The sequence below is a fragment of the Felis catus genome, chromosome E3, assembly GCF_018350175.1.
Source record: "Felis catus isolate Fca126 chromosome E3, F.catus_Fca126_mat1.0, whole genome shotgun sequence".
Taxonomy (NCBI): Eukaryota; Metazoa; Chordata; class Mammalia; order Carnivora; family Felidae; genus Felis; species Felis catus.
In genome coordinates, this window is record NC_058383.1 from 10,758,559 (window position 1) to 10,774,478 (window position 15,920).

General features: G+C 58.5%; 1 protein-coding gene across 5 annotated transcripts in view; it reads left to right on the top strand.

Annotated features, from left to right (window-relative positions):
- GTF2IRD1 (GTF2I repeat domain containing 1) overlaps positions 1 to 15,920 on the top strand; it is a 121,721-nt gene that overhangs the window by 824 nt on the left and 104,977 nt on the right. The window lies entirely within an intron of this gene.

Genomic DNA, 15,920 nt, shown 5'->3' on the forward strand with positions numbered 1-15,920 from the left:
CCCACCCCCCCATCCTGAGTCCTTCGAAATGACGGGCTCGGTGCCTCTCCTGGGCTCCGGCCCCGGCGTGTGGCCAGGGACAGGGATGATGCCCTGGCCTGGGCCCAGGGCAGAGGGGGACGTTGCAGCTGAGAGTTCTGCCCTCCTGGACATCTGGCCATGTGACCTAAGCTCCGTGGACCAGACCTGGGTCGGGGGGAGGCCCCTGTGTCCCCCATCACCGCGGAAGTGAGGGAACTCCGCACGCAGGGGTCTCCTTGCCAGGCAAGTGGGGGCAGTGCTGTCCTTGGATGGAGTGGGGTCCTGGTGGTGGGGGGCGTGGGACTGCCCTGGGCCTAGCAGCTGGGTGAGGGGCAGGCGTGGACCGAGGAGTGGGCACTGGCAGGGGCCTTCCCTTGCTGCTCACAGTGGAAGGAAGAGGCGGCCAGAAGCTGCTCTGACCTCCTCTGGTGGCCTCCGGGCTGGGACTGCTTGCTCCTCGGCACTGCCCGGGTCCTCAGGGCTTGGGAGGTGCCTTCCAAGCAGCCATTTATTTCAGCAGTGTCATTCCCAAAGGGAAAGGGCACTGGCATTGATTATTCGGAGCAGGAGGCAGCAGTGGCTGGGAGGCTGGTGGCTGCTGGTGGGGATGGTCTGGGCGCAGGGGTGGCCAAGATGGGTGGTCAGGTGCCCATCCCAAGCCACCCACTGCGGGAGCCCAGGAGGGTTTGAGGTAGACTCTGACCTCTTCCGAACAGGGACCACTGGACCAAGGGACAGACTTGGCTCCAAGGTGAGGGGATGTCAGATCCCCCCACCTGCTTTTGGGATTTGAGAGGCTTAAGACCACACCCCATTCTGCAGCCCGCTAGGAGAGTGACCTAGAAAGTTGAGGCTGTGACTCAGAGGGTCCCAGAGGACCCCAGCAGAGGAAACAAGCAAAGGTTGGAACTCTGCTGGTACATTTAAAATGTGGGAGGGGCACCTGGGTGGCTCAGTCCATTCAGCGTCAGACTCTAGATTTTGGCTCAGGGCATGATCTCGTGGTTTGTGAGTTCGAACCCCACATGGGGCTCTGAGCTGACAGCACGGAGCTTGCTTGGGATTCTCTCTCTGTCCCTCTCTCTCTGCCCTTCCCCTGCAAATGCACTTTCTCACTCTCAAAATAAATAAAGTTTAAAAACGAAATAAATAATATGTGGGAGACCCGGGGCCGAGGGTGGCAACCCTGGGTCTTAACGACAGCGTTGTCGGGACACGTTTAACCTACTTAAGAGGACTGTTCACCAGGTGCTAGAGGAAGGGTCGTTTATGTGCAGTGTGCTCATCGCAAATACTTTTTATCTGTTCTTGGAAGGCAGTCTCTCCCAGAGCCAGGCTCGCCTTCCGGCACAGTGGCGGATGTTAGTGTTCGATGCTTGGAGATAGTCAGAAAGGGGGTCTCGGAGGCAGATGTTCTCACAGCCTGTCCCCAGCAGCCAGCGCCTGCACAGTCTGGCAGCAGTCGGGGGGTGGTCAGAAACCCCAGGTGAGGATCTCAGGGTGACACCATGGGGCGTTCGTCTCCTACAAGTGTGACCTTGGAGCCACAGACCGCATCGCCTGGTCCGTCCCTGTTCTGGGTTCTGTCACTCATCCGTCCATCCACTGCCACCTCGACCGGTTCATTGAGTCCCTCAGTTTTCCTGAATGCCCTTTGCATGAGCTGTTCGTCTTCCCTGGAAGGTTCTTCGCATCCTTCCTCTGAGGGGGTGGGAGGCTTCCTTTGGTGGCCCTGCCTAGAGTCGGGGATACGGGTGGTAGGATTTGCCTGTTTCCTCTCCATGAAGACTACGCTGACGGTCCTCGGGCTGGAATCCCAGGGCTGGCCTCGGTGCCACCTCTGTGTCCCCCGTGGCGTCCTGTCCTTCCTCTGTCCCAACATTGATCTCACTCAGAGGCTCCACATCTGTCTCCCCAGGTGCCCTAAGGGCAGGGCAGGGACCGGGTTTGCTTTTGATTCCCTGGTGCCCAGGGCTGGCACCCAAATACTTGTTGAATGACTGCTTGAGGGAATGAATGGATGAAGTCTGGCTTCAGAGCCTTGGCCCATATTGCTAAGCCTGTTATCCCTGAATCCCTATCTGTGGGGAGGATCCCCCCCATGGTGAGACTCCTGAATATCCTCTGTCCTGCTTCTCAGACCTCTGGCTCTTGGCTGTCTGTGGGCGACTCTTCAGTGCCTCACAGCCAGGTTCCCTGGGACAAGCGGGAATGTGTGCCCAGCTCCAGGAGCCTGCGGAGGCCTCAAGGGGCACCCGGGAACACGACTTTCAGGGTGAATTCACAAACACCGGGGAGCAGAGCAGGACTCGGGGCCGGCCGGGGGCTCGGAACCTTCCGGGAGGCTGTGGGGCCCGGGAGACGTGGACCCTTAGGGCAGCCGCAAGGGAACTCCCAGCAGGGATTAATTCATAAGCAGAGGTGGAGTATTGGAAGGATTGTTTTATGTGGGAGAACTGAAGAAGAAATGGAATTGGTTAGAAGCAGCAATGAGATGTGTGCTCCCTCCCCCCCCCCCACCTCCCGCCTTCGGTGGCAGGGACACAGTGCAGACATGTGTGTAGATGTTGGGGTGTCCAGGCGGCCCCCAAGGGGAGCCAGCTCCCCCACTTGGTTCCTAGGCCCCTCATTTGCAGGCGTGTCTGGCTGGGACCCTGGGACCCTCGTGCTCGCTGGGGTAGCTACTCTGTCATTTCAGACTCAGTGCTGTGGGTTGTGGCTGATGACAGTAAGGGACTCAGAGCCCCGGGGGGATGGGGGGCTGGCGCAAGGGGCTGAGCCCTTGTTCACTTTGTGGGGACTTAAGTTTGCTGAATGGGCTGGGTGGGGCTGTACTTTGTCCCCACCCGGGCTGGGGATGGCTGGTCGGTGTGTCTCACTCAGGCAGAGCCCTTGTTCCCGACACTCTTCTTCTTGGTCCGGAGCTGGGCCTGGCCAACCCAGAGCTATTTGTGTGCCCACCTGTCTCCCTCCTTCAGGACCACCTGCTTCTGGTTGCCAAGATCTGGCTAATAAAAATAGGGATGCCCAGTTAAATTTGGATTTCGGATAAGCCACAGATAATGCGGGATTGAGGATGTAACTTTGTTCAGCTGGAGCTGAACCGGGGGTCTCGTATTTTATTTGGCAACCTTGCAGCTGTGACCTCTGGGCTGGGGGACTGTCGGGGACTGGGGAGAGAGGCTCAGGGAGTGGTTGAGGCCTGGAGTTGGGGTCAGGGCTCAACCCAAAGCTCCAGGGGATGGGCTGGGGGAGTTTGAATCAGGCAGCACTGACTCCAGTTACCTCGGTCCGGCTTTCTCTAGTCTGTGGTCCCAGGGTCCGGATCTCCTGTTAAGCTTGGGTGGTGTGGGGGGCTCTGGGAAGCCCTGATTTTCGGAGACTTCTGTGCCACTGTGGTTGGGGGGGGGGGCAGAGGGGAAGGGAAGCTGCTGGGGACACTGTCGGGCACCCAAGTTAGGATTTGCCATCAAGGTTTACAGAGCGAGGCCTGAGCGCTGGGAGGCCGTTTCTCTGATGGTTCCCCCCCACTTCAAGACTTAGAGATCCTGCCTCAGGGGCCCCTGGTAAGGGAGCATCTTTGCCGGGTTGGGTCACAGACGGTGAGGGGCAGTCCCTTGAGGGATGCCCCCGTGGCTATAGCCAAGAAATAAGAGGCAGGGTCCTGTGTACCGTGTCCCTTGCCCCCAAGTCTGGGTTGTGTGCTCATATGTAGCATGGAGATGATACGCCCTCTCCTGCCTGAGCCTCAGATACTGTGGATGGACGGGGGGAGCCTCCAGAGCGTGGATATGTGGGTCACCCCAGTGCAGGCCTGGAGTGGAGACCATGTGGGAAGCCAGAGGTGAGTGGTCCTGGCTCGAGGGCCTTGGGTCTTGGGTAGCCTGCAGGTGCACAGCAAGTCTGTATAGTTGGGGATGGGGGGCTGAGCTGGAGGAGGCCCTCAGGCTGCTTCTGTCCTGGAGGCTTGGACGGGGCCAGGCCTGTTTGCTGATTGGGGGCGGGGGGGGGGTGTCTCAAGGTGTATTTTCTGACTTCTGGCAGAACCACCATATAGGGGAGTCTATATCCGTCCGTCTGTCTATCTGTCACTCCACCAGGCAGTGAGAAACTTGCAGATGCCCCAGGTCTGCAGACTCTCAGGTCCTGGCATCCAGCCCCAGGCCCGCACGTAGGAAAGGCTCACCCCATGGGTGGGTGTGTATTTTGGTGAAGGATGAGGGAATCCCCCGAAATGCTCAAGTCTTAAGTGTGCTTCCTAAGGGGTTTGACCACTGCGTGTACAATGTGCTGCTTCACGCAGCCCGGCCTCTGCAAAGACATGGAACGTTCCACCACCCCTTAAAGTTTCCTCAAGCTCGTTTGCAGCCAGCCCCTTACCTTCCCCCAGCTCCTGGCAACCACTGTGTTTTCTTTTTTCGTTTTCTTCTTTCTTTCTTTCTTTCTTTCTTTCTTTCTTTCTTTCTTTCTTTCTTTCTTTCTTTCTCTCTCTCTCTCTCTCTCTCTCTCTCTTTCTCTCTTTCTCTCTTTCTCTCTTTCTCTCTTTCTCTTTTTCTCTTTCTCTTTCTCTCTCTCTCTCTCTCTCTCTCTCTCTCTCTCTCTCTCTTTCTCTCTTTCTTTCTACCTCTGTGTGTTTTCTGTCTGTAGTTTTGCATTTTCCAGAACGGCACATAAATGCAGTCACACAGTATGCAGCCTGAGTCTGGCTTCTTAGACCCGGGCGTATTGGAATCTGCTTCCTTTTGGTTGCTGAGGGCCATGCCACGGTATGGATGTGCCACATGGCCCCACCCAGCCCTCGGTGTTTGCAGAGCCCTGCTTGGGACCACCCAGAGAAGAAGAGGGGTGCCTTTGCTCGTTTTCACAGGGGCACTGCCTGCACCCCCATCCCCTCCCCCATTGAGAGCCGGTCCTGAGCCAAGAAAGGTGCACACCTCTGTCCGCAGAGCCTAGAATTTCATCCTCCGTTTCTGGTGACTCACACAGCCAGCGAGCCCCCGATGAAATTACACCCTCCTGCGGCTGCCCTCTGCTGTGCAGGTGGGCTCCTGGGACAGCGATGCTCCTGGGGCTGGGACAGCTGGGGGGCGGGTGAGGGCCTGGAGGGCGGGGAGCTTTGTGTGCCCTGTGGTGTCTCACCCATCTCCGTGTGCCCTGCTCCCCCGGAGTCTGGGGGTCCCTGGCAGTGCCTCCCAGGTCTCCACTCCTGCAACTTTGGAGCCTGGGGTTGAACTTCTGTGTGTTCCTGAAACAAGGCCAGGGCTTGTCCTCTGCAGGGGGCGGGGGGGGCGGGGAGAGGAGGGTAGGGCAGGACAGTGAGGCTGGCGTTGCAGTCAGGAGCATGATTTAGGGTCCCTTGGGGGGGGGGCTGTGTGACCTCAGGCAAGTGACTTTTCATCTCTGTGCTTCGGATCGGTCGTCTGTAAATGGAAGGCCGGTGAGGGACTTAGCTGCGGTTACACCAGCCGGGGGGCCTCCACAGAGCCCTAGAGGGCATGGGGGCCGCTGGGAGTGGGGAGGAGGTGGGGATGTGCAGGCCTCTGGTTCCCTGGCCCCTTTTGAGCCAGAGTAGGGCCACTTGTATCCACGGTACCTGTTGGGGTATTCTAAGTAAAATCGTCTGCCAGAAGTTGGCCCTTCGTGGACAGCGGCTGTTCTGCACGTTCGTGCGGGCAGTCCTGAGGTTTCGATTGGTCACAGAAGCTTCTGGTCAGGCTGATTCCCGCTCTGCCTGCCTGCTGCATGTGCTTTGGAACACTGCACAGTCGCTGGGCCTCAGTTTGACCGTCTGAGAAAGGAGGCGGCAGTACCTGGGCGGGTCGTGGGTGGGCGTCGGGAACGGTGGTGTCTGAGTGCAGGGGGCCCAATGGGAGCTTTGTCGGCCTCCCGGGGTGTGCGGGCTCCTGAGGAAAGGGGGCTCCTTGGGGGCTGACACGGCCTGCCTGGGTGCCTCAAGAGATTTGAGGGGTTTTAACTTTGTTTTTTTGTAAACAAGTCGTTTGCTTTTCCTGATGAGCCCAGCTGCCCCGGCCCCCCTCCCCTCCTCCCTCCTCCCCCCTCCCTCCTCCCCCCTCCTCCTCCTCCAGCCCAGTCGCAAAGCCTGCACCCCTCAGTCTGACCCTGGAGCTGTACCTGGTGGGAAGTCAGGAAGGACTGTGCAGGCTAGGCCCATACAGAAGGGCCCTAGGGTGCTCCTGGGTGGCTCCCTGGAGCAGGCAGGACCCCTGCCTGCCCACCCACCCAGCTCCAAGGTGGTCCTGGCGGGCTCCAGGGGGGCCTTAGGACTGGGCCAGTCTGGTGTCTCTCTCATGTTTATCCAGGAGCTGGTTTTTCAGGTGTGCCGGCTTTCAGCCGAGAGGCCCAGGTTGGGAGAGGTAGGGCCTTTGGGAAGGGGGGTGGTTGCCCCTCTTCCCCGTGCTCACCCTGCCTTCCAGCTGGGGGTGCAGCCCTCTGGGCGGGGAAGGCTACCACATCGTCCCTGTGGTCCTGTTCCATTGTCCAAGGGAGAGATGCTCTTCCTTGCCCCGGTCAGAGGCCGGTGCCCCTCCTTGGAGCGCCTTTACCTGCCACGGGGCTTCCCTACTTCCCAGCAGGGTACCATGGAAACAGCAGGGCCTTTGAAGCCAGGCAGGCGTGGTGCAAGTCCCAGTTCTCACCACTGACCTGCTGTGTGGCGTCAGGCAAGTGCCTTTACCTCTCTGAGCCTCATCTGAACCACTGAGGCTGCTTGTTCCTACACTGCGGTGTTCTTGGGAGGACAAGCGCGTTCGTTCGGGTGGGGACTGGGAGCCCCAGTGGTGCCCAGAGAGGAACCGGATGCCATCATTTCCTGCTTTGCTCTTACCGCCTCTGCTCATGGAGCATGGGGTGTGCCATGCCTCAGTTTCTGTTTCTGCAAGCTGGGAAAACCCCAGGGGTAGAGCTGGTTAGTCCCCTGGGGCTGGGGCTACCCGGGGGCAGTGGCCCTGTGGTTGGTTTGGGGAGAGCCGTCTTTTCCCAATGGGATATGCCTGAGGGCAGCCTGCAGGAGGTGACTTCTCACTGGCCCCTGGAGGATGGGTGGGGTGTAGACCCAGGAGTAGTCTGGGGTGGACATTTCGAGGAGGGGGGTGACAACCTAAGGGTCCAGAGACAGGAATGACGACGCGTGTGGCCAAGTGAGCATTTTGCTGCAGAGGCGGCGAGGTGTTGGGTCCTGGCAAAGACCTTCATCTGATCGCCTCCCTCCCTGACTAGGCATGGCCAGGCCCCACCTGTTTCCGTGCCAGCACAGTGAGCTTCCCTCGGTTTCTAGAACATACCGTGCTCCTGCCTTGCTTCCCTGTGTGGTGTTGCTTCTCCCTGGAACGTATTTAATGCTCCCTGTCCGTTTCACTGGGCCGATTCTTACTTGCAGGGCTCAGCTTGGATGCCACGTGTCTCTGGAAGCCTTCCCTGTGCCCCCTTCCGAGCCCGCGTTAGGTGCCCCTCCTCTGTGTTCCGACAGCCCCTGAGGGTTCCAGCTGCCCTTGACCTGGCCTGTTACCTTCCGACGGGTCCAGGCCTTGGCGCCTCATCCCTCCACATCCCCGCCCCCGGCACCCTGCCTGGCCCAGAGCGAGTGTCCAGTGTAAACTTGTTAAGTGAGTTAGAAGCAAGCGAGGTGTCGGGCCACTAGGGGTGGGGACTTGGAAGGTCAAGGGCCTTCTCTGCCTTCGGATACTGATTCTCACCGGCTCACCCCCCCTTCCCCCCCGTTTCTGGCCTGGCTGTGACTCTCAGGGGCATCTGGAGGGGGGTGGTGGCGGGGCCCTGTGTCTCCCCGGGCCGGGTGTAGACTGGTTTGGGGGGGTTTCCCCTCTGTGAAGGGCAGCTGGTGTGTGTATGGAGAGAGCACAAGTGTGGCGCGTCAGAACAGTTAATCCCCTGGGCTATTTAGACACACACGCTTGTGCGCGTGTGTGCGTGTGTGCGCTCACACACGTATGTGTGGCATTCTGGGGGGCCGCCGGTGGGGACTGTGTTGGATAACTTGGCATTTAGCCGAATCCCGACCACCAGCCTGGCCCCAGGGCTGCTCAGGGTACAGAGCCCCTGTAGGCCCGGCAGGTGGCCATGGGGGACGAGTCTGTCGGTTAGGAGTGCGTTTGACTCCAGGTAATAGAAAGACTGAACTTTAATGGCTTCGACAAGGGCTTTTATTCCTCCCAAGAAAAAAAGCCGTGGGTAGGCGGTCAGAGGCTGGGATGGGGGCTCAGTGATGCCTTCAGGGGCTCGGTTCTTTCCTCCTTAGCTTGTTAGATTAAGTTCTTTTAAAAATTACTTTCCTTAGGGGCGCTTGGGTGGCTCAGTCGGTTGGGCATCCAACTTCGGCTCAGGTCATGATCTCACAGTTCATGGGTTCGAGTCCTGCTCGGGCTCTGTGCTGACAGCTCAGGGCCTGGAGCCTGCTTCCGATTCTGTGTCTCCCTCTCTCTCTGCCCCTTCCTTGCTCACGCTCTGCCTCTCAAAAATAAAGAAACATTAAAAAAATATATTTTCTTCGAAGCATACGCTGAAGTATGATTTCATACATTCACAGAGCTGTGCAGTCAAATTTCTGAGCATTTCATCCCCTCAAAAAGAAATCCCAACCCGTTACATCGTCAGCCCTCTGCTCCCTCCACCCCCCACCCCTGGCAACCACTGGTTCGCTTTCTGTCCCTGCATGGACGTTTCATGTCAGTGGAACCCTCTAACATGTGGCCTTTGTGTCTGGCTTCTTAAGCTCAGCATCGCGTTTTCGAGGTTTATCCGAGTTGGGGCAGGTGTCACAGCGCCTCTCCTTTTAACGGCCAAGTAATATTCCGCTGTGTGGACGGGCCACCTTTTGCCTATCCATTCATCAGTTGATGGATGCTTGGGTCATTTCCACTTTTCGGCTGTTGTGAGCACTTGTGCACAGATTTTTGTGTGCACTATGCTGTCTGTTCTATTGGCTGAACACCTGGGAATGGAATTGCTGGGTCATAGTGGCGGTTCTGCGTTTCACATCCTGAGGAACTGCGTGACGGCGGCACCATTTTATGTTCCCACCGGCAATGTGTGAGGGTGCCAGTTTTTCCGCATCCTTGCCCACACTTGGTGTCGTCTTTTTGATCATAGCCATCCTAGTAAGGGTGAAGGGCTATCTCATGTGAATTTTTTTTTCTAATGTTTTTGTTTATTGGGAAGGAGGGGCAGAGAGAGAAAGGGAGACAGAGGATCCGATGTGGCCTCCACGCTGACAGCCGCGAGCCCTTGACCAACAAGATCATGACCTGAGCCAGAGTCGGACGCTTAACTAACTGAGCTGTGATTTTGTGTGATTTTGATTCAGCTTGTTGGATTTTGTCTTCACGCTTATGCATCGTGGTCACAGAATGGCTGCATACCCTCCAGTCCTCACACCCACGGTCCAGATGGAGACAAGGAGTTAGGGCAGAATGCTTCTACTCTCAAAGGCTTGCCTTCATACACGCTCTCCTCAGGAGCTTTTGTTTTGCACAGATGGGACTTTGGGCCTCTGATGCCCCCTTGCTGTAAGGGACTGGGAAGAAAGAGGCATGCCTATTGGGGAGGAAGGGGGTCGGGAATGCTTTGGGCAGGCTTTGCCCCTCGTCGCCCAGACTGGTGTGGACATCTTCATTTCTCCAGGAGCACGAATGGGGGTGGGAGCCCCCCAGTAGGTAGGGTGGGGACTTTGATCATGGGTGTGTGGCTGTTCTACAGACCAGAGTTACCACTGCCCATCTGGGGCCTTAGGGGACCCCACTTTGTCAGTCACCTGCCAGACTTTTGTGACTCTCTATCCAGAGACCTCCTTTCTACTCAACCCAGGAGGCCTGTAGCCCAGGGCTCACTAGGTCCTGCCTCAGGTCCTGTGCCCCTCTGTGCCCCGCAACCCAGAACAAGCCATGGGACGTCTTGCCTTTACAACTGGCTGGGGCTAGAGCTCAGACACATGTGGCTGGTGGGAGTATAAAGCCGCATGGCCATTTTTGGAAAACAGTTTGGCAGTTATTTATTTATCATTTTTATGACATATAATTGCATCATAAAATTCACCATTTCAAAGTATTCTACCCAGTGGTTTTTAGTATAGTCACAAGGTTGTGCAACTGTTACCACTATCTAATTCCAGAAGAATTTTTATCACCCCCCCCCAAAAGAAACCCCACATCTATTAGCAGTCTCTCCCCATTCCCCCCCACCCCCCACTCCCTAGCAACCACTAATGGTATCTCTGTGGATTTGGGGCATCTTTTTATACAGTTGAACACGGGCTTGCCGTATGACCTGGTAATTCTGTTCCTCAGTATTTGCCCAAGGGAAATGAAAACTTGGGTTTACATAGGAACCTGAAGAAGAGAAATATCTCAAGTGGCTGTATTCGTAATTGCCCCACACTGGAAACATCTCGGTGTCCAACCGGTGCGTGGATAAGCAAACCCGGGTAGGTTCATACCGAGGAAGACTGGTCAGTGCCGAGAACAACCAAACCCTTGATCCGGACAGCAGGGGTGAATCGCAGGAGCGTCGGCCTGGGTGAAAGGTGGCAGACTCGGGAAGTCGTGTCCCGTTGCATTTCTGGGACAGGTTGAAAGAGGCGCAACTATAGGGACGGAGCAGATCCGGAGTTGCGTGGGGGCGGGTTGACTTGGGGTGCTGATAGGACTGCCCTGTGCCTTGATTGTGGTGGAGGAAACAGCAGTATGCATTTGTAAAAACTCCTAGCAACAGTACGCGGAAAAGCGTGACTTTCACCGTGTGTGTTACCCTTCAGTTTCCGGAAACCATCCTGAGCCGGGGACTGGCCTTTCCGGATTAACCCCATGTAGGGTTAGCCATTCCATTTGTTTTAGTTGGTGGCAGTCCTCCTTATGCATGTAGCCGTTGAGTTTGAGTCTTTCAGGATGACTCATGTGACTTATGCCTAGGGCTGGGGCCGAGGGCTGCCCTGGCACCCCCTCCTGTCACCTTCCTCGGGCACCCCCTTCTGCCTCTGCTGTTCCTGACCTTCCTGGATGGGGTACGCCGTGTGCTTTTGGTCCGTGAACACTTAGAGCCGGAAGGGACGTCAGAATATGTTGACCTCCTTTCCTTTTCAGATGGGGAAACTGAGGCCAGGGCTGGGAAGGCACTTGGCTGATTCCAGAGTGGTAAGACTCAAGATCCCAAACCTCATCTCGAGACTCTTGGGCCAGGGCTCCTTGCAACAACCCCCCCCCCCCCCCCCCACCGCAGTGCCCCGGAGCCTCCCTTGTCTGGCTGGTCTGGCGAAACAGCGGGAGGTTTTGGAGCAGACCCAGGTGGAAGGCGAGGCGGGGGGTGGGGGTGGGGGTGTCAGTGTAAGGAAGTGGGAGTGGTCAGGGCCTCTAAGACACCCTAAACGAGGGGAGAAGAGGGTCCACGACGGCACAGGGTGGCTGCACCTTGTGCTCGCAGGCTGGAGGTGCGACGTGGTTGATTGTGGTAAAGCGTGGGAGTGGCTGGTGGCCCCTGGGGAGAGGCACGAGAGCATGGCACTGGCTTCTGTCCTGGAAACCCATGACATCGGGTCACCCTGAAGCCCCATTATGTGTGCAGGTGAATCCCAGCAGGCGTGGTCTGCAGTGTGGGGCTGACAGCCTGGAAGCACCTCCTCAAGGAGAGACCCCAGGAGACCCTGACCGGGAGCGGGTGGGATATCTTGGGTGGCGACCCTCTTCGTGCAGACGGGTGGACCCAGTCTCAGTGATGCAGGCCCTGGGTTTATCCTGGCATTGATGTGGAGCCACTGACATGTGGGCCGTGTCTACCCCGGAGGCTTGGGAGGTCTGCAATCCCCTGGGAGGGTGTGGGTGTGGGCGGGGAGGGCCGGCACCGGGCTGGAGCTGGCTCACGTCCAGTTTCCTGCCACCCGCCTCAGGGAGCCAGTTCAGAGCTGTGTCAGCCCCCCAAGGAGCGTTCTCAGGCTGCAGGCCTTAGAAGGCTAGCGGGTGCCCTGGACGCGGGTATGAGGATGCCAGGAGTAAGGCCTGGGAGCCCCCCTCCCCTCCGACTTGCATCCCTGCGGGGACACGGCTTTGGAAGCGGAGTGACTTTCTCATCCCAGGCTTCAGAAGGGGTTCCTTCTGGGCCAGGAAGCCAGTGACTCCTTGCTCCGGTTTTTTTTTTTTTTTTTTTTTTTTTTTTTTGGCGGGGGGGGGGCTCTGTGTCTGCTGCTGTGGCAGACCAGGCAACCCCGAGTCTGAGGTCTGTGTGGAGGGCAGGTGGTCCCTGGCATTCTGCTGTGCTGTCTCTCCCCCCACCATCCCAGAAGGCCTGTGATCTTGGCATCATGGGACCCTTTCCTGGGCCCTCTGCCCTATTTTTGGCTCCAAAAATGATGTCTCCATACCTCGAGGTCCTTTCTGGTTTTCAGGAGCCACACTGCCTCCAGGAAGCCTTTCTTGGGCCTCACCGCGACCCCAGACAGGAAGCCTGGCCCCTGTCCTGAAGTCTCTCACCCTCTGGGGGAGGCAAAGAAGGAGAGCCCTTCTGCAAATATCTGTGCGCCAGTCGCTGGGCAGTGAGCGTGCCGGGAGCTGCTTGGGGGACATTGTCAGGGACCGGGTGCCTGTTTGCTCCTTCTAGTAGACTTTGCTTTGAAGCTGGCCCCTGACTCTTCTGGCTGTGTGACCTTGGGCAAGTTACTCAGCCTTTCTGAGCATCCAGGTCTGCATCTGTCCAACGGGAGGGATACCATTGTGCTCTAGGGTTGCTGCAGGACATTAAAAGGATACGACCAGCACAGCACTGGGCAGTCATGTGGCTGCCGATGGTGATGATGGCCGTAATGTGACATGGGGTTTAGCTAGGCCCAAGGCCAAGGTAGGGTTTGGATAGAAAGACTCTGTTGGGTCTTGCTTTCACCTCCCACCACTGCTCTGTGAGGGAGGAAGAGGCGGGGTGCTGTGGATGTGTGCCTTTATTGGAGGCAGAGACTGAGGTCCAGAGAGGGAAGCAAGTTGGCCAGCATCACCCAGCCGCTGGGTTGGCAGAGCCTTGTCTAGACCCAGACCTCACGAGGACAGGCCCTGTGCACACTCCCGAGACTCGGGCTCTGTCACCGGTCGTTGGGCCCTTAGGGAGGGGATGCTGTGGGCCTGGGCTGGGCTCCTCCAGGTTCTCCCGTCCCCGGGGCTGGGAGAGGAGGGCAGGCAGGCAGGGGTCACTCTGTGGAGTCACACTACCTGGCCAGAGCTTCAGGTGGGCCTGGGTTGTCCCTGGTGGATGGAGGTGGCCAGACACTCCTCGCCCAAGTGAGGGAGCGGTGAGCAGGACTGCAGTGAATGTTTTCACATGAGATGTGTGTGCTTTGCAGGAACAGAGCACGGATGTGCCCATGGAGTCCTGGCTCCCCCACGGTTCTTGTGTAATCATAGGAATGTCACCTACACGTTGTGCATCCGTTGTCCAGCGTGGGATGGGTGATGGTCCCTGTCCTGTCCTGCCTCTCTCCTGGGGCGCTGGGGGATCACACGTGATGCAGCGTGAAAGCTGTAACGGGGTGGGGGGCTTTGCTGCACCTGCGTGTTTGTGCCTGTGACCCTCCAGCCACAAAATAAAGTGTGTCATCCCCCAGGGGCCAGGTCATTAAGTAGGATGCCCCCAGGACAGACTGTGTGGGCCTGAGTAGGAGGAATGACTGGGGCAGGGTGCCGTCGCATTGCGACGTGCATGCGCAGACAGCAAGCAGGCCTGGAGCCGCGGCAGGTGTGATCTGACAGATACCTGATGAACGGACATCTGAACCTCCTCTTTTGTGTGTGGTCACCATTTATAACTTACAGCTTCTGTTTCCCCACCTGGGCGCTCCAGGCACAGGGACCGGGCCTGATTTACCCCCAGTTCTGGGTCTGTGGTGTATAGGTGCAGTGGGATTACCCTGCGCTGGGTTTGTGCCCCACGCATTCAGCAGATGGGTGTGACGCCCACAGGGGTGCGTGGGCCCAGGGCTGGGATGGGGGAGCCCCTGGAATGGGGGGTGCAGGAGGAAAGGGTCCTGCAGGAAGTGGCCTTGGGATATAAAAGGGCGGGCACAAGAGGTGCGGGGTTGGGGGCAGGGTGGCCGTGATCACTGCCCTGGTGTGGATCGGGGCAGGTGTGGAGGCCACACTCCAGGCGAGGGGGCGTGGTGGTCTTTCCGCGTGGGGCGGAGGGCAAGAAGGTCCTCGGAGAACTTTGCGCCTGAGTTCCCCATTTCCATAGGAGCAGTTAAGGCCCCCTTTGGGGTGGTGTCTGGAGTTAGAAGCCAGGTCTCCCCATCCCCAGCCTGCAGCTGGGCGTGGCCTTACCTGGGACCTCCCCCACCGCGGACCGGGTCACGTGGTATAGCGGGGAGGACTGGGGGGGCGGGGGGAGCTGGCGGCTCAGGAGGGCTGGCTGGGGTGGGAGCCCGTGAGCCAGAGCCCCGGCGTTAGATCACCCACCGTGATTAGCTTTTTTCCGCCCAGCCTTTTCCCGACAAGAAAGGGCCTGATGCGCCTCATCCATGTTGCTCATCCTTCTGAGAAGGCCTGTTTACGTCTGGCAAGGGGGCTCTCGGGAGACATGATCGCCCCAGGGGCTGGCACTGCCGCGGCGCTGGCTTCTTCCCACCGTCTCCTGACACCCGGCCTTGACGCGCTGCAGATGCTTAAGAACCCACACACGCGTACGTCCCCGGCCCGCATGCGCTGACCTGCCGGGGTCACCCAGAACCAGGGGACAGGGTGCCGGGGTCACCTGACGGCCGGCTGAGCGCCCCCTCCTGGAGGCGGGAACAGAAGCGACAGTGTGCTGCCTGTCTGGAAACGTGCAAGAGCTAACCCAGAGTTGATGGGACGCAGTGATGTCAGCGTCAGTGCTCCCGTGTCTTTGATGAGCGCCTGTGATCTCCGGCCCTGTGCCAGTCACTCGTCTCACGTCAGCTGCGCCCTCCTCAAAATGCTGAGAGCAGCAGAATCGGTGGCTCGGGTTTACTCACGAGGAAACTGTGGCCTGGCATCCGCCTCCATGGACATCACAGGCCGGTGGGAGCTGGGTGGGGAACTCAAGCCCTGCTTGGGTTGAACCTGCCCGCTCCCCGCCGTTTCTCCCCGCTCCTGGCGCGCCGAGGGGTCAGCCTGGTGCCGACAGGGCAGCCGGGGTCCCATGTGGGGAGGCTGGAAGGCAAGGATGGTCCGGTTTGGCTAAGCTTCATATTGTGGTTCCCCCTCTGGATTGTCCACCAAGCAAGTATGCGTGGTTCTGGGGCACAGCCACGAACAAAACAAAATTCCTGCCCCTGCGTGCACACCTCCCTGGGCCGGCTTGTGGTTCCCCTCCCCGGTCCTGCACACACTGCCCCAACCAATGGAACGTAGCAGCCACGGGGCAGGGGCCCTTCATCTTCCTAGACCAACAGAGGGCCGGGGAGGAGAGGCTCCTGGCTCAGGTGCTGAGATCCATCTGGAAGGACCTGGGAGTGTGTCCATCCAACCCCCTTGTTCCGGTTTTCCCATCCTAGACCACGAAGCCCTTTGTAGCCCTCTGCACTCACTCCCCTGCCCACCCCAGGGTGCCATCCCAGCCCTTGTGCTCCTGTAGGTCCCTCGATAGCCCTCCGGACCTGTAATTTCCCACCCTTCTCCCTCCCCTGATTCTTCGACTCTCCCTCGTCCTCAGTTTTCCTCTGACTTCTCCCACCACGTTGGCCCCTGGGGCCTTTGCTGCTCCTGAATCTCTCAGATCTTGCCCCATTAGCCCAGAGCCCCCCACCTAGCCCCCAGCCCCTGATTGGTTACAGGTGGCCCTCTTGACTGGAGGTTCCGCCTCTTGGTCCCCCCCGCCGTTTTGTTCCTCGCTGAGCTGAGGGCACCATCATCCTCTCCATCATCAGAATCAGAAACCCGGGC